Source organism: Anser cygnoides, chromosome 4 (assembly GCF_040182565.1).
Source record: "Anser cygnoides isolate HZ-2024a breed goose chromosome 4, Taihu_goose_T2T_genome, whole genome shotgun sequence".
Lineage (NCBI taxonomy): Eukaryota > Metazoa > Chordata > Aves > Anseriformes > Anatidae > Anser > Anser cygnoides.
In genome coordinates, this window is record NC_089876.1 from 60,230,280 (window position 1) to 60,256,969 (window position 26,690).

General features: G+C 36.6%; 1 protein-coding gene across 1 annotated transcript in view; it reads left to right on the forward strand.

The window, feature by feature from the left end:
• Positions 1 to 26,690, forward strand: part of LOC106035178 (cytochrome P450 4V2-like) — a 168,791-nt gene that overhangs the window by 123,957 nt on the left and 18,144 nt on the right. The window contains exons 29-30 of the mRNA XM_066996261.1: positions 10,302 to 10,507; positions 12,156 to 12,229. The gene's annotated coding sequence lies outside the window, so the exon portion shown is untranslated. The remainder of the gene's footprint in view (positions 1 to 10,301; positions 10,508 to 12,155; positions 12,230 to 26,690) is intronic.

Consider the following 26,690-nt stretch of genomic DNA (forward strand, 5'->3'; position numbering starts at 1 on the left):
AAAATAAAAAAGAAAACAAAAACAAATTCTGTTTCACTAACAATTATACAGAAATGCTCAAAATATGCACTCATAAAAGCCCAAAGACCAGAAGGCATGACAGCTCATCTATGAAAGACACTATTTCTCCCTACAAATTTTGTCTGTATTATAATCTTAAACCATCACAAATACAGCAATACTACTCTTAAACTCAGATTTTTCTTTCTGACTACTGCATAGATTTGCCTGAGGAAGCACTGCATGGTGTTGCTTTAGAAATGCAATCAGCTTGCAAGGCTGTGCATGCGGGTTTCCTGTGGTTCATGCCCTGCCCAGCTTACTTTGGAACGAGTTGCAATGAGTGGTCTTTATGGAAGTAAAAGAGAAGAATTGAAACCTGTGCCTACTCAGAAACTTTGCAGTAACACATTATGCTTTCCAAAATATTTCCCAAGTTGTTGAATTGGAAATTAAATGCTCTGAGGAAAGATTGCTCTTCTCCCAGATGACCCAGTGCCTAGAAATGTGCCTTTCACAAGGTCTAACTTAGCATGTGGAGACCTTGGCCAGCTGTAGCTGTGTGTGCAGCATTTATATGATGAGTTTAACAGGAAGAAATGCCTCTACCAGTGTGTTTCAGAACAGCTGAATCCCTACTGTATAAATTCCAAAAAGTATTTGAAATTTTACTTTTTTTGTTGCTGTTTTTTTTTTTTTTGCCTACAATGAAGATCTAAAGATATTTTACTTATTTATTTATTTATTCTAATTAAAGCCAGTGCTACTCACGAGAATACAGTATTGTTATTTCAATCTTTTTTTAGACTTCCAATGTGTCTCTCAAGTGCCCAGTTTATGAACACATATCTGCCAACTAAGCCCTGTATTCAAGTAAAATATTCATTCAAATATTCATTCAAATATTCATTCTCCTCTGGTTAATTATTGATTAACACTTGAGAAATCCTGTTATCACACAGTATCACAGATTTCTAGGTTGGAAGAGACCTCAAGATCATCGAGTCCAACCTCCGACCTAACACTAAGTACTCCACTAAACCATATCACTAAGCTCTACATCTAAACGTCTTTTAAAGACCTCCAGGGATGGTGACTCCACCACCTCCCTGGGCAGCCCGTTCCAATGCTTAATAACCCTTTTGGTAAAGAAGTACTTCCTAACATCCAACCTAAAACTCCCCTGTCGCAACTTTCGCCCATTCCCCCTCGTCCTGTCACCAGGCACATAGGAGAACAGACCAACCCCCACCTCTTTACAGCCTCCTTTAAGGTAACTGTAGAGAGCGATAAGGTCGCCCCTGAGCCTCCTCTTCTCCAGGCTGAACAAGCCCAGCTCCCTCAGCCGCTCCTCGTAAGACTTGTTCTCCAGACCCCTCACCAGCTTGGTCGCCCTTCTCTGGACTCGCTCGAGCACGTCCATGTCCTTCCTGTAGCGAGGGGCCCAAAACTGAACACAGTACTCGAGGTGCGGCCTCACCAGAGCCGAGTACAGGGGCACAATCACTTCCCTAGACCTGCTGGCCACACTGCTTCTTATACAGGCCAGGATGCTGTTGGCCTTCTTGGCCACCTGGGCACACTGCTGGCTCATATTCAGCCGACTATCAACCAATACTCCCAGGTCTTTCTCGGCCAGGCAGCTTTCCAGCCACTCATCTCCCAGCCTGTAGCTCTGCTTGGGGTTGTTATCTTCCATTTCTGCATAGTTTTAAAAATCCCTAATACTCAGATTCTTAAAAATGATGGCATGTTCACACATGCCTGTGATGTCATACTGGTAACACACGAATAAGCATCAGGCTTACAAAAAACATGCAAAGTCCAGCATGGAACCAGTTTTTCCTGGTTCTTAATTTTTTTACAAAGATTAGTGTTATCCTTTCCTGAATCTAATCATTTTTCAACATGTCTGTCACAGCTTACCTCAGGGAATGGAATTTATCAACAAATATGCAATATAATGGGGATCAAATACCTAAGGCTGTCCTTTACATCTTTTATTCATTTTCTGCTCTACCAGAGAAGGTCTTTGTGAAATTAAGCTCATTAATCTGTGATAGCCTGCTGTTAGAAGGAAAGGCTGGTGAGGATAGGAAGGCTCTGTTTGATTTGGAATAGGATCTTAAATATAGGTGTCCCACATCTCAGGATGGGATTTTAGCTGCTGTGGTTAGAAGTAGGCACTTGCTGTGGCTGTTCATTTTTTCATGGAAAGCATACAGCTTTGAATATCTACTTGGATAACTTTCACTGTGTATGGCTAGGGGCACTTGACTACATTATGAGGTCCAGATGCAACTGCTTTTTCCAGCTTTGAGAAGCAGAATAATCTTGAGATGCCAACATTGCATAAAATTGCCCTGGCCTTTGTATGTTTCTTTCTATTCAGAAATTCAATTTGAGGGCTCTCCTCATAACACTTGTATCTAGAAAACATTGCTTTTTCATTGGCATTTCTGACGGGGACATAGTAGTTCATAGCAAAACTTCTAACAAGCTGTAATCCTTACATTTTATGAGTTGTATATTAATATTATGTCCTGGATTTTAACATTTTTTAGTCGATTTACAGAGTATCTATTTTGTTCTATTGGGCCAGCTGTAATTCTGCATTGTTACTTCTTAAAAATGCTAAAAAAAGCATGAGAAATGCATCCTCTGTTGGACCATTCTACCTTACCTTTTTCAAAGTCAGTAGTGACATTACTACATTACTATGCTCAAAAGTAGAGTATGCTAATAATTCTGATTGTACTGCTTCATCATTTATATATGACAGCTTTTCTCTGAAAGCTGGACGTGATTTACTGAAATCTCTGGTTTCTTGTGCTTCTCAACACCACTTGCCTGAGATACATGACAACAAACATAATTTCTTCTTGGGATTTGTCAACAAACAGAGTTTTTAAACATACATAAAACTATCTATCTGCTTTACAGAAAACTAAACAATACCATATCCCTTTCTGAGTTTGGCAGTGATAAGAGAGGTGCTCTGTGCTCATGGGTAGGAGCAAACAGAACTTTCCCACCCTGGCAGCATGGGGCAAAAAAGGACTGACACAGCTCTCTGAAGTTCATTAGCTAGAGTATTAAACTTGCTAATATCTCAACAATTTTATTCACTGATCACTTCCAGAAATCAACTTAAAAAGAAGCTAAAAATTACTTGCAGCCTGCACAAGCAGCAAATACCGTATACTCTATATAGAGCCATAAAGTTTTCCAAGAAATTGAAGTTAGGAAAATACAAACATGTAAAATGCTTGAGTAGGAATTAGAAAACTCATATAAAAGCTATACATAGTGAAATGAGTAAGAAAATAATTTAGCTGAAATAGAGACCCAGAATATTTGCATAAATTGTCTCTAGGTGGTGCAGTTAATTTTGTTGCTAATTACAGCAGTAGAAAAGTAGAAGGTTCCTCATCAGACTTTGTAGGAGAATTTACGCGAAAAATCCTGGGGCCCTTAAACAGTAATTTTAAGTGACTTTAAATTGAGTCCCATTATTACAAGAACAATTCAGTTCTTTAACCCTAGTCCACCTCTTCTAATAAGTGTTTGACAATTGAACAACCACTCACCATGATTATTAGAACTTTATTTTCTGTAGGATGTTGCAAATAATAATAATAATAATAAAAGCAGCCTTCTATCCTGTATGGTCTTTTTAAGAATGTTATTTTCTGTTATACTGAGCATCAGTTGACATCTGAGGACATAAAATTTTTTAGTTCCCATATTTCCTCAAAGAAATCCTCTCCTTTTTAGGCACAGATGGTGTATTCTGAAGAATTTAAGAAACACTTTTGAAATTCCATGGATTTTGACACTTTAGTAGTTCTAAATTATGTAAACAAAAGAAATATGTCAGAAACTTCTGAGAAACTTAGAAACTTTTTTCTGTTAGTACTGATGTGTCATAGCTCTGCTATAGCTCTACAATGGTGACAAGGTCTCATCACATTTAATGCCTCTTCCCAACTATTGTTTTTGAAATTATAGATATGTTTTTCAGCCTACTTCTGAGGCATGATAAAAATATGACTTTGATAGTTAGATGAGACAATAGAAAAGAGCAGTGTCTCATATTTTTGAGCCTAATGTTACAGTTTTAAAAAATAATGTGTCAGTATTTAGGTTCTGGATGCAGAATCTCCACAGCTGCCCAATTGCCTGGGAACTTTCTTGTCCTTCTGGAAGCTTTCCATACTTTTGGAAAATCCATACTTCTGAATCCATACTCCATTAACCTTAAGTCACCTCTTCAGAAGCAAAATGCAGGGTTGGAAATGGGGATTTCAGTCTTAGCTGCACTAGTTTTATTGCTTTGGATGTCACAGAAGTGTTATTTGTGTTAGAAGTATGTTAGGCACACATTTAGCCTTTGCATCAGCCCTCCACTGAAACAGACTGTTTATATAACCCAGTTTGTGTTAGATCAACTGCCAGTTTCTGAAATCAGATCATTTCAAATAGAACCACTGATGGGCTTTTACACCTAATTTTGGCTAGCATTAGCATTTAACATCAGTGACCTGGCTGTTCACACAGCTCTTAGAGTTACTACTGTTGTGCATTAAGATTTCAAATGCAATTCTAGACTGTGTATTTCTAAATTGTGAGACACATAAGTAATCATTTCCTGAATAGTTACTCTTGAATACTTTCACTAAAATTATGCACATAATTGTTAGAACAGTTTAGTACATTTGTTTTTATATTTATAAAGGTTGTGCCATTCCTTTCAGTTGACAGTATTCTGTTTTTTGATTCCCAAGAGTCTGTTCTTTTCTTTTTTTTTTAGAATCTACCCTGATAATGAACACCTGGTATAAGGTTCTAATATAATTTCATTTTTAGAATGAAATGAGTGGGTGTTGAAAGGCTTTGTAAGAGGCAAAACATCCAACTCATGTTTTAGAAATTCCTTCTTGGGCTGCTTTGGGATGCTGCAGCATGCTGGCTCTGGGTGACTGATTGCTCTTTGTGACTGCATAATGAGGATCACAGTACTTGAATTTTTATTTGCTTTTATTTTGTAAAATTCCAGCTCCTAGAATTAGTTAATTACATGATGTCCACTTTCATTTAATAAACAAATAAAGGACTGAATAAAGAGTCTCATCTCATACGAACTAGTAAAAGCTTAAAATGCAAAGCAAATGTTACCTAAAGGCACAAAAGCAGAAGGTGCAAAGAAACAAAAAATATTTACAGATTTTATAAAGAAAAAAAAAGGCTGTGATTTTCTTAGCACCCTAATTCATATTTTGTGTGTAACTGAAGTTGGCAAGACAGTTGACTTCTCAGAATACGTGCCCTCTAACTATTTCTATTTTCACCTCCATGTTTGGTGCAAATGAAAACACGTGTCTGTTTTATCTTCTAATCAGCTTCTAACTGAATGGTAATGAAAAATACTTATGGGATTGTGGTATTTCAGAATTTGGCATTTCAGATTGCTTCATTTTAATAGTATTTGAATGGATTCCACTCCCCCCCCCCCCCCCCCCCCCCCGTTTTTTTTAAATCTAGAATACAATTAAATACAAACATAAATTTTCTTCCCATCTCTTTAAACACAGAATGTATTTGTTCTGTCTCATGATAATCATATCTGATTTTAGTACAAGAGCAGTTCTTCAGCAGGGGATCAGTCTAGAGGGCTGTCCTCAAACTAAATTGTAACTATGTAGTTCTTAGTGACTTCTCTCTTCTCCTCTGCTTCTCCAACATGTGCCCCCAGGAGAAAAGGACCTAGTGCCTTTTAGGAAGAGGAATGCCTATGGCCAACAGTTTGCCTAATGGGTAGAAGTGAAACCCGTCCAATAGCTTGGCAATGGCTGTACACAGAAGAATTGAAGACATCAGCAAATGGGCATTTTTTGGAGAGGGAGAAATACTTCTAGTATTGCAGGAAAAGCTATCCAAGGACTCACCACTTCTGCAGAAATTTGACTGAGACTGTAGACATTGCAAGTAAATGGACTGCTTACAGATGGATGCAAATCCTTAAAAATAAATAAATAAATCCTAAAGCAAAGCATTGCCCAGATGGTTAGGTACAACAGCTCACATTCATATTGCTGTCTTAATCTTTATTCTGCGCTGCCTGCTCTCCCCTCACTCTGGATCACTTGCAACACACTGTGTCCCTATATCTTTTCCTTGGATTGAGGATGAGTATACCATTTTTGGAGTTTTCTGTAAAACTGTGGAAGATGAGATGTTCAAAGCAAACCCTAGTTCACTTCCTCCTCTCCCACCTACCCACTGCTGGTGGCAGTCCTCTCCCAGTGAAATGCAGCAGGATCACTGGTGGTCTTGTTGAGTGCTGGTGAGGGTGATCCACTCCCAGAGGAGCTGGGGAAAAAGAGCAGATCCCAGAGTCACCTTGCATATCAGCATCTGCCATGGAGTGAGGTCCCCTGAGGACAGGGAAGTTCCTTCTTACCCTCGAGATAGAGACAACTGGGGGAAATGAGCTTGGCTTGAAAAGAGGCAGAGACTCTGCTCAGCCTTGTCCAAAGCTGTGATGGTATTGCAGCACTCAGTGAATAACAGTACTTTTATTTGGTATGCAGATTGTCAAAATTTCAAATACAACAAACAACCTGATACCCTTACTTCTTCAGACCGGAATTTGATTAAAAGTTTTGACATGTTTCTGAGAGAAAAAACTCTTTGATATGAAAACAAACAAACAAAAAACAAAAACAGAGAATACAAGACTACCCATCACATATTATACTTTTAAAAGTGTATGTGATAACAGTGAAACAATTGTTTCTGAAAAAAGTACTGTTTTCTTATTCTTATGCTGAACTCAATAAATTACTGTCAATTTCAAGCACTCAAAAATCATGACTCAGGTCTTTAAAAATACCATGAACTTCAAAGGATATATTGTCTTTGCTTTCTGGTTTAGAGCCATCAGACTTCACATTTTCAAGCTTTTCTCCAAAAGTAAAAGAATAAGAATGATTTGTGTCTTGCTTTAGTTTCTAAGTGAAATTACTTTAAAAAAGAAACAAACCATAGAGAAATGTGAGAAAAAAAAATCTTGAGCTTCTGCGGTACTTTAACAGACTGTAATTTTCTGTCTTTGATTTTTCAAAACCCAAGCCTTGTTTCTGCTACAATATCCTACGTGAATTAAAGCAGACAGGTGTTTCAAACCAGAGCTCCCATTTTACCATCTTTCTGTTACAGCCTGCCCAGCCTCACGTTGTCTGCCAGTAGGGCATGTATGTTGGTGTATTATTCAGAGATGAAACTGTAAATCCAGTTTTCTGGCATCTGGAGGGACTGTTCTGAGCTCTAGCCCAAACTAAATGATTGTTTGGAAATTGGGCTCAAGCTTCTATGTCACATCTACCCTGGCTTTGTTAGGAGCCTGGTGCTGGTTACTATTTTTCCTTACATTTTGAGTCCTGGGAGGCAAATTAATGGTGAGGATCTTCACAGGGAGAAGGCAAGAGCAAAAATTCTGATTTGAAAAACACAACTGATGTATGTGGCGAAGACACAAAATACATAATGTAACTGAAAGAAAACTTTAAAAAATTATCATGTTTTTAAGTTATTTACTTCATCATTACAACCTTTTTAAAACCCTAAACTTTTCATAGGTTTTACCAACTTCTATTCTGAAGGGAAGAGAACATTATTTATTGTTTACAGTTTTCTTTACTCGAGTCCCGGTGGGTAGGTTACTGTGTTTGTCTCTAATAGCCAAACCTTTACAAATCACTGTAATGTTGTGTTAATTGCTTATTTATTTATTTATGTATTTTTTCAGATAGGTTTATGACCTATCTCAGTTTTAATTTTGCACATGACAAAAAGCAAAGTGAGCATTCCTTATTCATTTTTGATGGAGCTGGGACATGGAATTGCTTCACACCCAGTGCAAAGTGAAGTGCTTGGCTGTTAGGCAAATGGACATTCTGTCACCAAAACCACTTTCTAGTTATCCTTTCTTTATTCAGTCTCATAAACAACATCTGGTCCTATTTAGAATTTTATATTTCATTTTGCAAGGATTTATGATGACAATTTGTCACAATCTGTCAAATTCAGGTCACGGAAGAGCACACTACAAATTTTGTCTTCAGGATGCTGTTTTTTCAGAGTCTCTTTCTAGTTGAAATCAGCTGTGACTGGCATTATTTTAGATTTCATTTTGGATCTCTTCTTTGCGTTACTGAGGAATTGTGGGTCTGGATTATAACATGATACCAGCAATTACCATTTTGCTATTTTGAGGTTTATTTGTATTGAGACATCCCAATGACTGGGAGATACAAGATGGGGGAGAAGTGACTGGAAATATGATTTTTTTTTTTCCTGTTTTTTAAAGATGAAGTATTTCCCTTATTTTAAACTTCTATTTTATGGAAATTTTTAAAGGGGAAAATGTTATCTTCTTATGTCTAAGAATTTTTTTTTTTTTTTTTACTTTTCAATACGTGAATCCATGAATCTTACCAAAATTAGCATTTTTAATTTGCTTACCTCTTTATTAAGTTGTTTACCATTTGTGAAGGCAGCATATCTACGCATATTTATGCAGCTGATACTTTAACAGCTTAGTAGATTCTGAAAATCAAATAAATCTGTACTTTACACTACATGGAGGATGATACAGACAAGACTGGTATTGTTATGTCAAAACAGTACCAAGAATGGAGAGTCGAATGGCACAAGCATTGACTGCCAAGGGACATGATGCCACTCAGTGTCAGGGCTGATTTTTCTTGCCTGCTGAATTTTAAAGAACTTCAGGGAATTCAAATTGCTACCATTTTCTTCTTCCAAATGAGAAAAAAAGGTTAAATTTGAACGTTGCTGAAATTCTATCTCCTTGTTCTAATAACCACACACTTGAAGTGTACACATTGTGCTTTCTAAGGAGTATTTGATATGGGAAACAAGAAATCAGACAATAGTTTAATGTAGGAATATTCATGTATATTTTTAAGCAATTCAGCTTTGCAGTTTAAACAACTTCTATTTAGCCATCCATTTAAGACACGTTATTGTTTTTAATTAAACACTGCTGAGACTACCAGCCAAATGCTTTTGCCATATTTTGGGATTCATAATTAAAATATTCTCTCTGCCATAAACACAGACCTATTTTTACTTCTTAATTATTCTCTTCATGAGGAAATGTTTATTTCAAATGACGTATGCCCAATATGGATCCAAAATTAAAATGAAAGCATTAAGAAAATCACTTTTTACTATTAATGATTCACTGAATCACCTAAAATGCTATTTATTCATTTGCTGTGTAATGTATAGATGTTAATATTTCTCTGTCACTCAGCAGTCACATCCAGTGTGAATTTTATGCATGAACTATGACTGAATGCAAACACTGACAGCCTGATAGATGTCTGAACTGTACATAACAGCAATAATTTATCTAATCAGAGTTGATATTTTAAATGTCTGCTTCATAAATTGCTGTTGTAGTCCAGCTGCCACTTTCAATAATCAGAGCCTGTTTCACAGCACAAAAGTGGACTGATAAATGAAGGAAATAAGTGTGAACTTTGAAGCAGTTAATTTAGGAATTACTAAATTGCATATATTTGCTCCTCTGTACTAACAACATTTTTAGCCTAACTATTAAGAGTGATGCCATGACTTGTTTTGTCAGTGAGTAAGAATTCATTCTGTGATTCTCTCAATCCAGTTAAGGCATGAACACTAAGTATATGACAAGTTTTTCATATAGTTAACCATGTTGCACTACTTGATTACTTACTGTAATCAATGCTTTTCTACCAGTGTGGAAATTCCCAGGCTTCTCCCTGGTAACATTAAATGTTTCCACTTCTGTCTGGCAGTGCAATAAGAATTTTGAGCATGGGATCTAATTAAAATCTGTGTGCTCTTTGATATGAAACAGATCAAAGTCAAATTTTGTATTCTTAACACTCAGTTTTTCTTCTCTTTCTGAATATACCCTTCTACTGTCTAAAACTATTTTGCAGAAGTCCAGCACACTGTTACCATCTCTGTTTGAAGGTTGGTTTTGTTTGTTTGTTTGTCTGTTTTTTCTAAGTCAATGGAAGACTCAGACACTTTGATAGGCTCTGTGGAATGGATAACATATATGCACTGTTATTTATATGTAAATAGAGTATGAAAGTGGATAAAACACATCTTCAGCTACTATAAACCAGCAGTAAAACATGAAAGTTCAAGTGATTAATAACTTCTATTAATAACTGCTGATTAATAACTGATTAATAACTGCTCTGACTCTTGTCTGATAGGTTTTACACAGGAAAACTCATGCACACCGATGAACAGCCTTTTCCATTTAGAACTTCACTGGACTGCCACAACTTCTCAGATAGGATGGATAGTGGCTTGGCAACTACATCCACCAATTTCCTCGGGACTCGTGGATGCATCTCATCAGGTCCAATGGATTGTGCACCTTTTGGTTCCTAAAGGCAGGAATTACATGCCTTAGGATGTAAGTGACTCTGACCTTTAATATGCCCACATTGCTTTTTTCCCTTGTTTTGCTGTAGGAGATGCAAAAAGCCAGTGGGATTTCCTGTGATTGAGGAAACTTGTTTAGCCATGATCAAAAATGAATCTAAGTATTGATTTCTTTTTAATTTAAATACTGGTGTCTGCTTCTGTTTGACTGTTCAAGACAGAGCTCAGGCTGATCAAACCCTATCAGACTGTACTGTTGATTGGTGAGAGAATAATATTGTTTAAGGTTTACTGATGAAGAGGAAAAATAGTCTTGACTGTCTGTCAATATTGTGATGGATACATTAATCCTCAGCAAGTTTAGCTGCTTGCAAGCATTTTACCTATACAGCTTCTATCTGGTAAAACTAAAGAGTTGCAAAGTCACCAGTAGCAGCAGTAGTCAGGAGCCAGAAAGACGGGAAGGGAGCAGAAAGATGAGCCTGTGGTGATGTATTCTTAGCCTTATTTCCAACTTCAGATGCACTAGATCTTTGTCCCGTTAACTCTAACAACTATGGCAAATGACCTAGTTCAGTGCTGTGGATTCTGTTACAAACAATGCAAAGACAAAAGAATAAACAATTTTGAACAGTTATTTAATTATAAGGTGGTAACTACATGGTAGTGTATACCATGCTCAGATGATACATTGCTGCCAAACTGGTTGGAAGTGAGAGCCAAAAGCAGATTAAAGCTATGCAGTAGAAAATTGGTGCCTAGCTCTCCATGACTCCTTCAGGGAAGAGCGACATCATTCTACAGACAAACAAACAAAAAAACAACAGTGTCTCCTTTCCACTCATTGTGGTCTGTGTGAAAGTATACATATCCTGAAGACTCAGGGAGATGTTTTTTAAGACTTCTCTCCCACAGGAATCGCACTGGTTTTGGTTAGTTAGTTACTTACTTGCTCACTCTTTTTTCTTTTTTTTTTTCTTTCTTTTTTCTTTTTTTTTCTTTTTTACTTTTTTTTTTTTTTACTTTTTAATTTCAGCAGCAGTATACACACTCTTCAGAGAAATAGGAAGAGCAGGTTGGCTTTTGGAGCAGCATTGATTTGCAGGGGGTGCAGATGAGAGAGGACAGAATGCAAGAAGAACCCATTATGGTTGTAGGAAAGCATCTTCATCTTTTTGACTGTTTGAAGCTCATAGGTGCTCTATAAAATGCCACTCAGATTTTGTTTTGGCAAGAAATTGTTCCCCAGCTTCAAAGGTATATGTTATATCCAAAAGGAATGAGAATTTAGACTGAGATGATTCTCTCTGTGTGAATACCAGATCCATACAGAATCCCTGGCAGCTGGAGACAGGTTGAGTATATATGATTGATTGTAAAGAATACTCAGGATTATGTTTGGTTTGTTTGCATTGTTTTTATAGACTCATAGAAAGACAAATGCTTGCAATATGCTTGAGCCAGTGCCTGTTTCATTATTTAATAAATCAATGAGAATTCAGTGGAGTTCTGAGAAGAGTATTTCTTTGTTTACTTGTTTTCTGGTATTGTCTGAACTTCTGAGAGCAATTTAAGTGCCTGAAAAATATGTCAGATTGAGATGGAATACCAGCTTAGTTTATTCTCTAGCCCGACAGTAGCAGAATAAACTTTCTCTTTTATTTCTCTGCTCGTTCCAGATGGGAGAAATCACCTTTGAGAATGCAAAGCAAGTTTGTGACATTCAAATCCTCCTTCCTCTCCAATGCTGAGAGTGAGTATTATGTAGTTGCTATGTGAGCCTTGGTTTCCTGAAAGCAATTTTATTGACAGAGTAATAGTAATATGTTTCTGATCATTACTATCTTAAAAAAAAAGTAAAAATAAAAATAAAAATAAAATCTCTGCACAGATCTATATTTTCTGAGGATAAAAACAATAAAAGCTGAATTCAAAAGATAAATATATTAAGCAAGATGCAAATAAACCCTTGGTGACTGCTGGGGATATTGTTTTCCTAGCTATGGAGTTCACTGTGAACAAAGCATCAATATCTGTCTGTGGGCTTCTGAAAATAAGTCATTTAATGTACTGTTAAATGAGGCTTTGCGCTTCTCTTTTTGAACTTTTTGGGGTCATCAGTCCGTAGGGTAGGGGAGAAAAAAGTAATATTTTACCCAGCTAGACCCATTATAATTTCAATTAATTAATAAATCATTCAGGAAGAGAAAATTTTCTCTGAAAAGAGAGCATGCTCAGAACTGTTCTGCAATGTACAACTCTCTCTGTTCCCCTGCTCTTCTTTTTCTTTTCTTGTGGTTACTGGAAATCTGCAGAACAGAATCATTCCTACGTAGCCTAGTAAACACGAGTCTGGTGCATCTGACCAGTCATACTAATCGCTTCCTAGTATTTCATTTGTCATTGCTTTCTGCTTATGAGCTTATGTGGCAATCCGGCCTTAACGTTCAGTTACATCTGTCTGATTTCTTATGTTTATTTCCCAGCTTCCAACTGACTGTACTTGGCCAGCCTACCCTGTTGTGCAGAGTTTAAACTAGGCCTTTTCGTTCTCGCTTCTAAAGCAGTGGGCTGAAGAGATAGGCATTTTGATGAAGTGCAGTAACTTGTGGTATTTAGGATGTCAGACGCCACAGACATTGCTCTTTTCTCTTTTTTCCACCCTGGAAGAAGTCTCTTTATCTTGTTCACCTTTGGCTGCCCAGCCAGATCATAAAGCTTTTGGTTCCAACTGTATTTTATTTTACTTTTTTTTTTTTTAATGTCCTGAGATAAGTGCATAGCAGTTCTGTGCCAGTGCAAACCATCTAACAGTGTTACTGTAGGATGACAATAATTCTGTACAATGGAAATTCCTAAAATTGTCCAACTAAAGTTCTCTATTTTTAAGATCAATTGTAATTTCCACCACTCACAGATAATGATGACCATTAGCGCCCCTTAGGCAGCAGTAATGAGGTTTAGCACCTCAAAGTACACAGCTTCATCTACTTCCACTAATTAAAGCAGCTGGGATTGAATCTGGCACCATAGTAGCCAGATGTTCTATTTTAGACCAAAAGGGGCTTTATTCCCATTTGAAATATTCCTCATTGATCTCCTGCAATAAAGCACCTGACAATAAGAGCTGCTTCTTGTTAAAAACAAACAAACAAACAACAACAACAATAACAAAACATGAGTCTGGCTTCCTCCTTTTTTGTAAAGGTAATCTATGTTCTGGCTGTTGTGAAACTGAGCTGAGAAATAAGTTTCAGTTACTTGATATGTAAGTGTTGCTATTATCCTAAAAATGTGGGTGTTTGGTAATCTTCAGTTATCAGTGCAGACCTCAAACACTGGTGGCTACGTTTACTTGTTATAAAAAATTCCACACCTTCTTTTAATCCTGCTTTTGTATTTGCCCCAAAGCACCTCAGTTTAGTAAGGGGCAAGCAGATCAGTGTCCAGGTTTTGTCTGAGCCCTCTCATGATCTGAACATGTCTCTTTTGTATCAGAAAGGATTGTTCTAATATATGTTTTCCATTTATGGGTCTATAATTATTGCTTTTTGTAGAATGCACCTACTGGGGGTAACTCTCCTCATGTCTTTCTATCCAACTGTTCTGAATTTGGCCCCGTACCTATGCTATGGAAGTTTAGGGCTGGCTTTCCTAAGATCTTTCTCTTGTTACAGCTGTGAATTAGAGAGAGCAAACATAAAAACACGTCTAGTGTAGTGGTGGGATATTGATTTGAGAGAGGAAAGATATGGGTTTCTAATTCTGTATCAAGGTCTCTTTCTCTCTCTGTATTTTATTTGTTGGTATATGAGTGTAGTGTGACAAGACTCCTTGCTTTCTATATCTCAATTTCCACTGAACATGACTTTGTGTTACAGAGTGAATCCAAAATTCTATTTGCAGAGACCATTGTTTTTATGGAATCTACAGGATGGTTGTATGCAGAAAAGTACAGCTTTCTTTCAAAAGTTAACCTTTTATGTAAATACTATATGCTGAAGCATGTAGTTATTCTATAGACATAGTCTTCCTGGACTTTCAAGGACTAGAAGACATCAAAAAAATCTAAATTAACATTTTTTTTTCTAGATAAATGATTCCTAAACAATGGCAAAGACATTAATCTCTTCAGATGATAATTGGTGAGTGTTCACATGTTAAAGAGAATGGAAAATAATATATGCAAAAGCAGAACTTCTCCTACTTCCACGTATCTCATCTTAATAAAGAGAAGAAAACTAAGCAAATTTACCAACCTCTAGGGTGAATATTGGCATAAAATACAATTCAATATAATTATAATTCTATTTAGACTTTCTACAGTTTTGTTCTCAAATATCCCAAAGGTTTTTCTATAGCAAAATTTAAGTGTTGTGCTAAAGAAGGGCTGAAACAAAAGCCGTCTTTTTGAGTCAAAATGTAAGGTAGTAATTAAACTTGACTCAGCAAGGAGAAAGAGCATTAGCCAACATGCAGCACTGCAGGCGAGTCGTGTTGGGATTCACTTGTCTGCATTAAGTTTTCTGGGGGCACACTCTAATCCCATTGACATCAGTATAACTATTTCTGTTTGGCTGCTCCTGAGTTATACAAATACCTAAGATAGGGGACCAAAGTTACTAACACAGGCTCCATAAGGACTTAGCTATATTTTCTTTCTTGAATTCTGCTTGTGGTGTTGTCATCTGCCTCACAGGTTGAGTCACTTTATCTGCAGTTAATTACAGGTCTTAATTTTATATTCATAATGTGATGAATTGATCACCACCACTTTATCACCAGATCATTTACATTCTTTTTACTTTTTTACTTTTAACATTTTACATAAATAATTTAGCATTATTTTTTCTGAATGAAAATAATATAATGAATGATGTTTTTTTAACTGTATGCTATTAAAGTATTCAGTTTGATGAGGAGTCCTTTTGTTTCTTCTACAGAATGATTTAAAGATTTTATGACAATGAGATCTATAAGGGTTACCCTTCAAAAATAATGAGGTAAATTGTTCTCATCTTTTTCTCCCAAGAGTAGTGGATTCTCTTTTTTTTATTATTATTATTTTTTGAGAGTGAAGATGTGCAAATTATTTTAAATTTGTGAGAAAAAAATATTTGTCTCAGTGGATTAGCTTGTGTCTTGCAGAATATAAATTTGGGTAAGGCAAGTAATTTTGGGTAAGGTAAGTGTTTGTCTTCTGATTGTTTAATATAATTAACTTTAGCTAGGTGACCTTTCAGAACGTTATTCCTTGCAAATCATTTTGTATGCAGTTTGGTTGTGGAAAGTTACACAAGTTACAATGTGAAACAAAAAGTAGATATTAGCACATATTGTCAGCCTCCATAATTAACACAGCCTGTTATTCAGCTCTATACCTGTGATAGAAAGCGTATTATTGTGATTTTCTGTAAGGGAGGAATAGGTGATCACAAACAGATGTAAAACTGAACTGCTACCTCCTCTCTCCTGAAGGCTACCTACTTTAATTTATATTAAAAACAAATGTGGTTCAATAACTTCCCATTCTCTTCAAGCTCAGACGGCTGCTAGCACTCCAAACACTGTATCAGATCTCACAGTGCTCATTAATTAGAGTTTACTGGTTTTCAGCCAAGGTTTAAAATTCTAATATCCTTCATGCTTTTTAATGAACTTCCTTGGGACTTAAATTGAAAAAATCAGCAAGCTCCTAGACACTACTTATCAGCAGCTCCTCCATCTTTTGGCTCTACTAATTGCTAACAAATACAGGGCTTCTACTTATTATCCCATATAAGTCCAGAAAATCACCTGAAGCAGATACTTTACTTTTCAGACCTCTAAAGAATGTGAAATTGAAGCCATAACTCTTCCTAAATTTTTAGCCCCGAGTTGACTGAACAGAAGTTTGTATAAAAGTTCACCAACTCTATTCACAAAGAGAAGTAAACGTGTAGCTGTACATTTGTTGTATGTCAACAAATGAGGCGAGGATGGGAAAGGAACCTGATACAACCAGTTGTCCCAGCCTTCTACAGATAAGAATTGGATCACATCTTCTCCATGGCAGTTGTTTGACATCAGGGATTAGAAACATATTCCCATGTTTGAATTTGTGACACAAGATTAACTTTAGTTTAGGCCACCATCTCACTCACCAAGCAACCCATGGCTCAGGGTGAAAGTCTCTGATAACTTGTCCTCATTTGCTGCAAATCCTCAAATATCTACACATGCTGCTTCTTTCCCTAAAAATAATTGTATGAAAGGGTTTTGAGAATTTGCATGGTGGGTTTTCCCTACATGAATAAAAGCAAATTTCTCTGGTTGAAGACAAAAAGTACTTTGCAGCTCTCTGGGGCCATGATAGCCAGCAATCAGAGTTTTGAACAGGGCTGGTACGATAATTATTTTAACAGTTGCAGAAAGCGTGTGGGAGAATGACTTCATACAGCAGTTATCAGATTTCTATTAAAAGCAAATATACCTTTGAAGCATGAAAACATATTTTCAGTCAAAAGGAGCATTTGTACTCCCATGGTAAGCATGCACTGCACAGAAGTAATTCCTTTCTACTGCCAAATAATAGATTTACTGTGTACCCAATCATGCTGAGAGAAGAGTGCCCCAAAAAGGAAGAAAAACATGTAAACAATGTGTTAAATACAGTTAATTTAGGAAAAGTTAAGTACTTCATGCACAGCATACATTCCTGGAAATATCTGCCTTTACTATCTGCTTGTTTATCAAGTCTTTTGTAACGGGGCCCTGAGCTGGCTGGAGCATGGAGGTAAAACTCCCCCAGTTTTCCAGGAAGTGAGGAAGGCCTCAGAGAAAGCAAAATGCATCTGCCTTGAAAGTTGCCTTTCTACAGAATACAAAGAACTGAGCTGAACAAAATCACTCTTTTAAGTAAAAAATTAAAAAAAAAATCTCTGAATACCTGGGTTAGACAGAACAAATTAACAGGTTTGAATGCAAACAACCTCCAGTGTCACTAGGAAACATATTTCTTTACAGGCCTGTAATCCAAGCGTTCAGCTGAGCAAACTTCTCCCAGTGGTCTCTGGTTTCTTATGAAAAAAAAAATAAATCTGTTTTCTGTCAACCTTGGGGCCTGCTAAGCAAATCCTCTTCCCTAATGAGTGTCCCAATTTACAGTTAGGGCTACTGTCTTCCTGTTTCATGGATATCTTCCTCTTGATTGCCTCACTCTACGTGCAAAATATTCCCTTCAGCTATGAATGTTCACTTGTTTCTACCATAAGCTTCTGCCTGTCTTGAGGTGCAGCAGCCATCACAAGACAGAAAGGCAACTGAGCCATACAGTAAGGGACACAATAATTACACAGGACGAGACGCTGGAGAGCGGAATTCTCTGTTGAAAGAGAATTGTAGGAGTGCAATTGTAAGAGATTTTACTGATTAAAAATGTGAAGACAAAAAGGATGAGAACTGACTCACCGGCCAAAAACGGAAGAGAAAGCAAAACCCCTAAAACACGTTGAAATAAAAATATCAGTTGATTTTAGGTATAGAGAATAGTAAGGGAAAAGGGGAAAGGGAAGAAACAAAAAGAGAAAGCATGCATTTTTAAATTTTATGTAATCTTGCATGCTACTGAAAGCAGAATCATTACAACAGATCACTTCTGTTGAGAAAAGCAGATTGGAGCATGGGAACATAATTTATTTTATTTTTAATTCAGCATTTAAATTCAGTTTTACTTGTTTGTTGTGCATCTTTATTTGTTCTCAAGGTTTTGTGATTGTTCTTTCTATTTTTAAGCACGTTATTAGCTAGCCCCTGGGATTTTCTTGTTATTTCTGTACTAGTTCTTGCCTATGTTCTCTTCAACAAACTACTTATAAAGATGATTTGCAATCATATAGTGGAACAAGAGGTGGCTAAATTTTAATCCTATGAACTTTTATTGTACCCAGAACTTTTATCTTTCTGGAATAAAAATAAGAAAGATAGGTAGATACATCCTTCTGTAACTGAGATCTGCTTTTCCCATTCCGAAGTGTTACTTGATAAGCATTTCCATACAGTTCCAGAAATTGTGTTCTCTATCTGTCTTTATGGAACAGAAAGTGCAGTTTCACTACTATGTCTTCAAAGTCTTTCTAGTTGCAGCCAGATAATACTATAATTACATGTAGTATAATACAATAATATAAATGTACTATAATACAATAATACTGCTTTTGAAGCGTTTCCTGTTTTCCTCAGATATCCTCTAATTGTTGTTTTTGGCCTCTTACTGAGGGTCAAAGGTTTGTTGTTTGGTACTGGGGTACATTTCGTATTGGGGTGTATGACATCACTCGATGTATACAGGGGTATGTGCCCTCTCCTTGACTAGATAGGAAAATCTGAAAATAGGTACACTTTCAGCTCTCATATGCTAAAGTTTCTTTTCCAGAAGTCCCTAGGAAATACTAAACTTGCACATGAAAGGATATGCATTAGGAATGTAAATGCTATTAGTATATCTTCGACCATGAAAATTAACATTATTCTTAAGACTGGAATCAGTCAAATATTTTTTATTTTGCATGTTCTCCACTAAATACCATTCTACATAAGACAAAGAGCTCCACTTATCAAAATGAAATGATATTTCTCAGAAATCTCTTCCCACATGAACTATTACATACTAGGTCTCACAGTGGACATAGGGAAATAAGGAAATTAGGAATTATGCATTTATATGTGGATATAAAAAAAAAGCTCATATATTTGAGCTTCCAATTACTTCTCTCCTGAGCGATGGTTTTGCAAAGACAAATTGCCTTCTTTTCAAGTGTGAGGTTGAATCTCTTCCTTACATCTACACGAAGTTATAATGCTAGTCTTGTCTTTATAGTGTGTCTGTATAGTGTATGATCTTTGGAGCAGATATTGCAGTGATAATCTAAATGGGAAAGTTAAGAGGATCCTGATGTCTCCACATTTTGATGAATTATATTAATGTAGTGGGAAAAAAGTCTGAGATAGTATATTAAAACTGTCTGATTCCTTTTCTTCTTTTTTTTTTTTCTCTACCAAAAATGAAAGACAGCAGCATTCATTTTGAATATGATTTATGACGGCTGCAACACAAAAGAATAAGTAGAAAACTGCTACTTCCCTCCTAACCCCATGTCTTCTTGAGAAAGATTGAAACTGTCAGTCTTTGGACCCAGAGGGACAGTGGATGGATAGGATAAACAACAAAGAAAAGAGGGAGATATAGGAAAGATATGTATAAGAATTAGCTCCATTATTAACATGTGATCTTTTTATATTTTTTTTTCAGTATTAAATAAAGAATTTGGAATATAAGATTGTTAAAAAATTAATTAGACTAACAGTGGATTTCAAGCTTCATATGCATGCTGTGTTGTTTTTTGCCCTTTACTATTTGAATGCAAGACCTTGGCAGCCCTTATCAATCCCTGCTCCAGCTGAAGTTCTGTGTGTTCTGTTTTACCCCAGCACTAAACTTATGCAGTGCCTTGGACAAAACACTTCAGCCTTTCCACTGAATAAAAATTCTCCAGGGAGAATTTTTTCCACCTCCAGATTCTTTTGGTTACTTCTCTTCAGCTTCACTCTCAGTGTAGGTCTGGTCTTTATTTTTCTCTCAACTTTGGCAAAGGCCAAAGGGCACTGATCCATTAAAGAAAAAGAAAAACTCAATATTTCTCATAGAACTCTATAAGCAGTCCTAAATTCGATTTGGAAGATACATCCTTTCTGTGTGCAGTAAGGTCTGATACTCCTATTTTCACTGGAGAAAACCATAGGCTCTGAAAAAAGAAGCGTCCCTTCATCTGTTATTTTACCCATCTAAAATGAAATACGAGTTGGAAAGATTCAGGATTGTTGAGATTTATATTTTTTCTTCCGTCATTTTCTACATCTCTCCGTATGTCCTAGTGAATTTTGTACTTTCTACACTGTTCATGCGAAAAAAATGTCTCTGTTGCATCCTTTTGCTTTATGCTTCTCAGTTACAGAAGATGGTTACTACAGTAACAATTCTTATATATATATAATTATAGCCATTTTTCCCCATATAAAATAAAAATAAGAACTTGAAGAATTAAATTGAAGAATTTAAGCATTCTCCTAAAAATTTTCTGCCAAATTGGCTGTAAGCCCTTGTGCAGGGATTACAAAAATTGACAAGTGAAAAACTAGTTGTGAAATACACAGAAATATTTCCTTTTCTGAAATCCTTTCAAAATTATACTTTTATTTATAAATAAGTGCGAGAATTTGTTGGTGCAAATCCTACATAAAAGATTGAGAAAGAAAAATGCAAGCAAGGGGCAGGATTTGTAATGTGCATGTGATTGCAGATGCTGGTAACTTTACAGCCCAGGAGGTACAGCATTAAAAAAAAATCTGTCAGTCAGATCTGTATGCACAGGGGAACAGAAGCAACACTGGGGAAGGCAGATGGGTCAAAGAGCTGCTCAGACAAATTGCTACATGCTTATTCTCTTAAAGGGTTTAATCTGATCTGGAACAGGCAAGTCATTCCTCCTGAGGGGGGGTCAATGCCACTTTCAAACAGCGTGTTTATAAGGAAATGGTTTGAATAAGCAATAAAACAGCTTAACCATTCAAAAAAAAAATTTTTTTTATGTAGTTGTCCTGCAACCTTTCCTAAAGGAAAATGGCAGTGAAGGGGTAATTGGAAAGAACGTGTTATTTTTACGAAAAGGTAATGTAACAAAAATGCACCAGTGTCAGTTGTCACCTGCCTAGGGCACCTTTTCCTGTACTGCTGACTGTTCTGTCATGCTGATCTGCTGGCACACCTGTCTCTTCATCTTCCCTTAACTTCTTTCAGAAATACGAGATTTTCCACATCAGCTTCACTGATAAATGCATCACATCACAAGAAAAAGCAAATCCGTGGTACAAGTCTTCCACTGATGTAGTTCCCTGCTATCTTGGTTTGAGCCCAAGACCCTGCTAAGAGATGTTAGTAGATGTTACACTGCACAGAAACTTCTCTTAATTTTTATGAGCAAACTGCCAGACCTTTTAAAGCAGAGGAAAAAAAGCATCACTTTATTCTTTAAAGGTCTGCAGGAATATAGTAATGGGGCATGAGGAAAGAAGGTGTAAAAATATGGCAAACTCCTGACCTTAACAGAAGCTTGACAAACGGGATTGGCTGGTGTAAGAGAGGAGATGTTAAACAATAAGAGACTCTGATGCCTAGGACAGAATAGGAGAAGTCATACTCCAAAATGGCCTCAGACTGCACAGTGAGCTCTTCTGAAGATGAAAGGTAGAGATCAGGAAGTCATGCCTTAGCTATTTTATGTTTCAGGGGAATGTGGAATTTAGGGAGACTTCATCCTCTAAATGATCTTAGGGATAAAAAAAAAAAAAAAAAAAAAAAAAAAAAAAAAAAACAGAAACAACAACAAAAACCGCCAGGTAATGCCACGTAGCACATCAGGGGTTTCCTCATTTGAAGATTCTAAAGTGATTTTAATAACTCAGCTAACTGGCTTCTATTTTGAAGGAGGCAATTCAGTTGATGTTTCAAGCAGATGAAGAAGGGCACAGTTATTTGCAAGGTTAATTAATTTTGTGGCACATAGATGAAGTGACGTGATTCTTGCTCTACTAGATATTTTGATAATGACTAAGTTAAAGCCTAGACTTCCATTCACTGTGAGGAAGTCTCCTGTTTACAGTCCTTATAAACAAACAGGAACATTGGTTACATTTTAGGATACTGCAAGGAACTACAAAAGAACAAACAAACCAACCAAACAACAAAACATAACCAAAATAATTGCAATTTTAGGATTTTTGTTATATTAACAGCTGGAATGAATTATATTACAGATATTTTTATTTATTCTAATTTTCTGCACTTAAGGATTCTAGTATTAAAATGCAGCAGTGTGTTTATATTTACTATATCCCATTACAGAAAAAAAAAAAGAAAGAAAGAAAAAAAAAAGCAATGCTAATACTTGAAGATATGCAACAAACCTCCAGGGAACGGGCTGCACTCATGGTCCTGACATTGATTTAAGGAACAGATATAGAATTAAGCCTTGTGAAGCATACATAAAAGGGAACAAATTTGTTTAAGGCAAATTCAGTAAGATTTGCTAATATTGAGCATCTTCTTTCACAGTGGGTCCCACTAGTGACAATCCTATCCACTGAACAGTCTTTGTATAGATTGTAGAAAACCGGTTTTCCCATGGGCAGGATTTCAGTAGTGTGCTTAAAAAAAAAAAAAAAAAGATGATGGATGGAATCCATGATGATGATGTAATCAGCCCAACTGTAAATAATTCTAAAGTTGCAAACAATTTTGAAGTCTATATCATTGCCAAATGGATTACATAAATATTATCCAAAGTTTGGCTGACAGTGTTGAGACAAAGCAGTGAATCTAGGACGAGTAGAAAGTGTTGCACAATTAAAATGATGAAATAAATATTTTAGAATACTTGCTGAATCATTTTTTTTTTGGATTTGGACATGGAATTTAAGAATTATTTCTGTTGAAGCCTGCAATTGCAAAGTTTATTTCATGTTTAATCAGGGTCACTAAAACAGCTATGAAATATATGTACATATACTTTTACTACCCTTTTCAACAGAGGCTAATCATCAACCCATCTTCATCTGTGTATGTCTTAAAGAGTTTCATAAAGAATACAAGAGAAGAAGGAGGAAGAGTTAAAAAAAAAAAACACAACGCACATTATATGAATTATTCATCTGGAAAAATAGAATTCTGTCTTTCATATTTTGTGACTTGTTAAGACCTTATATTTTTTTCCAAGTGCACAAACTTCAAAGGTTATTGGGGATTTTTTTCTGTGAATAACTCTTGGTCCCTTTATTATTTCTAAGCAGCTGATTAGAAGTATTGATTACTGTAAGTGAATTTTAGATGAGATTGTTTGAGCATAAAAGTAGACTTCTGTTCTTGTTCAGATCAGCATCATTCTCCAAAATAATTCCCTTCAGCAAATAGTTATATTTAAACATTTAAGTTAAACCTTCAATAGCCACACAGCAACTTTCACTAAATTAATAGCCTGAAAGAAAATACAGATTTGCTGTGGTGCTTATTTGGATAATCAAACTAACATTATATGTATTAAGAAGCTATTTTGTCTTATAGTGGTGAAAGCAGTGGTTCACATCAATGTTCACGTTACAGCTCTTAACAGCAAAATGATAATGAAGCCAGATTATTTCTGCTTACGCAGTGCAGTATTTCTTATAGGAGATATTTTCTAGTATGCGCAGTGTAAGAAGGACATAAAACTACCAGAGAGTGTCCAAAGGAGGGCAACAAAGATGGTGAAGGGTCTAGAGGGCAAGATGTATGAGGAGCGGCTGAGGCCCCGTGGTTTGTTCAGCCCAGAGCAGAGCAGGCTGAGGGGAGGCCTCATGGCGGCCTGCAGCTCCCTCACGAGGGGAGCAGAGGGGCCGGCGCTGAGCTCTGCTCTCTGGGGACAGCGACAGGACCCGAGGGAACGGCATGGAGCTGGGACAGGGGAGGGTCAGGCTGGGTGTTAGGGGAAGGTTCTGCACCCAGAGGGTGGTCGGGCACTGGGACAGGCTCCCCAGGGCAGTGGTCATGACACTGAGGCTGCCAAAGTTCAAGAAGCATTTGGACAACACTCTCAGACAGTGGTCTGATTTTTGGGTAGTCCCATGGACTTGGTGGAGCCAGGAGTTGGACGTGATGATCCTTGTGGTTCCCTTCCAGCTCAGGATATTCTTTCTTTCTATGATCAGTTTCATGAATAAGATCATTTAAACCGGATATGATTGGCATTACATTTATATATATATATATATATATATATATATTATCAGGGGTATGGTATACAAAATAATGTGAACACAAACCTTTATAGCTGTTACAGAGAATAACAAAAATAATTTCTTCACCCTGAAATAGCATCTGACACAAGATGTTTAAATAATAATAATCATAATAATCATAATAATAATCATAATAATAATAATAATAATATGATTTGCATGCTTGTTGAGGAAAAGTTTACTTACTGTAGAACACAGAAGATAAACCTTTGAAAGATTCATTTGAGAGCTAAAAAATATTCCTTTGTTTTATTTTCAGATTTGATCTAATATTTCCTCTGATAAGAAAAAAATAATTTATGACAGACTATGCATTTTTGAAGCAGCACCCTGAGTTGTTAAATTCATAGAATAATTAAAAACAGAACTATAGAAATTAATCTTCTTTACTGCTATCATTTTCACTGCAAAATTTGATCTACTGATCCCTTTCTATGATGTCTTACAGGAAAGAAATAACAATAAAATATTCATGTATTCTATTATTCAGGTTCAAGAAACATCCTCAGACAAATCACATTAATGGAGGTATGTCACAAATGGAATTATGCACTTCATTAATAAGAGAAACTGAAACATATTTATTGATGAAAATAGTGATTTAGCAGGGCTTAATTGTGAATGAGACAGCAATTGAACAAAGTTCTAATGGTAATTGCAACATAACAAGATTCATGATGTTGAGGTCACATGACTATTTACTGCATAGAGGACAGGGTCAGAATAAAAGCATCAGGGAGACCCTCACATTGAGTCATGAGGTTCATAATGGAGTCCTTTTTGCTGTCCAAATTCCAGGGAGTCTAGATATAACCAGGTCCTATCCCAACCCCAGACTTAACAGTTTATGCCTAAAGGATTATGTACACTATCAATCCTTTATATCAGTTAGCTAAGATTATAAAGTTTCAGCATGCTTAACAAATTACTTTCAAAGTTTTGACAAGCTAGCTATTAGTCACTTACTATGTGTCACAGGCAAGCAATCTCTCAGCCTTGAGGAGTAACCTTGAGAGGCATCCCTGCTCAAGGGGAAGATCATGGCACGCTGCCGACTGCAGTACAGGAGAGCTCAGCTGGCTCTGAGCTGTCCTCTATGTATGGGGTAAGATGATTGACAATTAGTCATATTTGCATGCCAGCCATATTTGGTTGGTGCATGCTCAATTAGCCCTTGGGTCTATCTGCTCCATATCCACCTTGAGCCAGGTTCGGCTAACAAGACCAGATGCATTCATCACGCTTGCCACTGATGGTTATTGCCCAAGCAGAGTTATGGGTGAAGGGTCAGGTTGGGGGCTGCCAGGGGGAGTACACCACCACGCAGATTGACAAAAAAAATAAAACCTACCTAGGTAAACAATATGCAGACTTTGAGTAGCTTATGGATTAGTTTTAAGAAACATACAAGTCAAATCATTTTTTATACTCCTACCTTAGAATTCTTTCACTATACATTTGAGTATGTATTCATAATTTCTGGATATCAATTTTGCAAATAGTACAAAGTTATTTGTTCTGTCTTTTTGACATGAAAAGGAAGCTGTAAGGAAACAGTACAGAAATTATCGAGTCAATACTATATTCTGCAGTATTATATAATGTGTACGCATTTCTGGAATAAACAGTAATTTTCTCAATGGGAAGATAAGTTTCTGAAGTAACAACAATCACTGCAGGGAGCATACAGCCTCTGCCCTCATTTCTTTTTTTTTCTTTATTTTTGTACTTATTTTTTCTATGTTGGCTTCTTCTTCACGGATTTACCAGTAATTAGATCTGCACTTGTTGCTCTCCTAGCATCCACCAAAGCTAATCAACCCACAGTTCTGCCTTTTAAAAATTTATTCTGTTCTTTGCTATCTTTTGGGTGTGGGGTTTGACACACACACATTCTGTGACTCAGTCCCCATCGCTAGCATGCAAAAGTTTAGAGAAATGAGAATGACTTTGCTAAAGTTAGTTTCCTTCATAATGGGAAAATGAGAAAAAATCCCATTTCCTTTTGATTTGTAGGGGAAAGGAAGGGAGAGAAGGAGAAAGGGAAAGGATGAAAAGGGGGAGCTAGGTGACTGAGAATAACAAACATCTTAAATAAGAAAGAAGACCAGCTTTGAGAGAGTCGTTTCACATGGGCAGACAGTGATAGGGCAAGGGGAAACTTAAACTAAGGGAAGTCTTAAACTAAAAGAGAGGAGATTTAGATTAGATGTTAGGAGGAAATTCTTCATGCAGAGGGTAGTGAGGCACTGGCATAGGTTGCCCAGAGAGGCTGTGGATGCCCCATCCCTGGAGGTGTTCAAGCCAGGTTGGATGGAGTCCTGGGCAAACCAGTCTAGTGAGAGGTG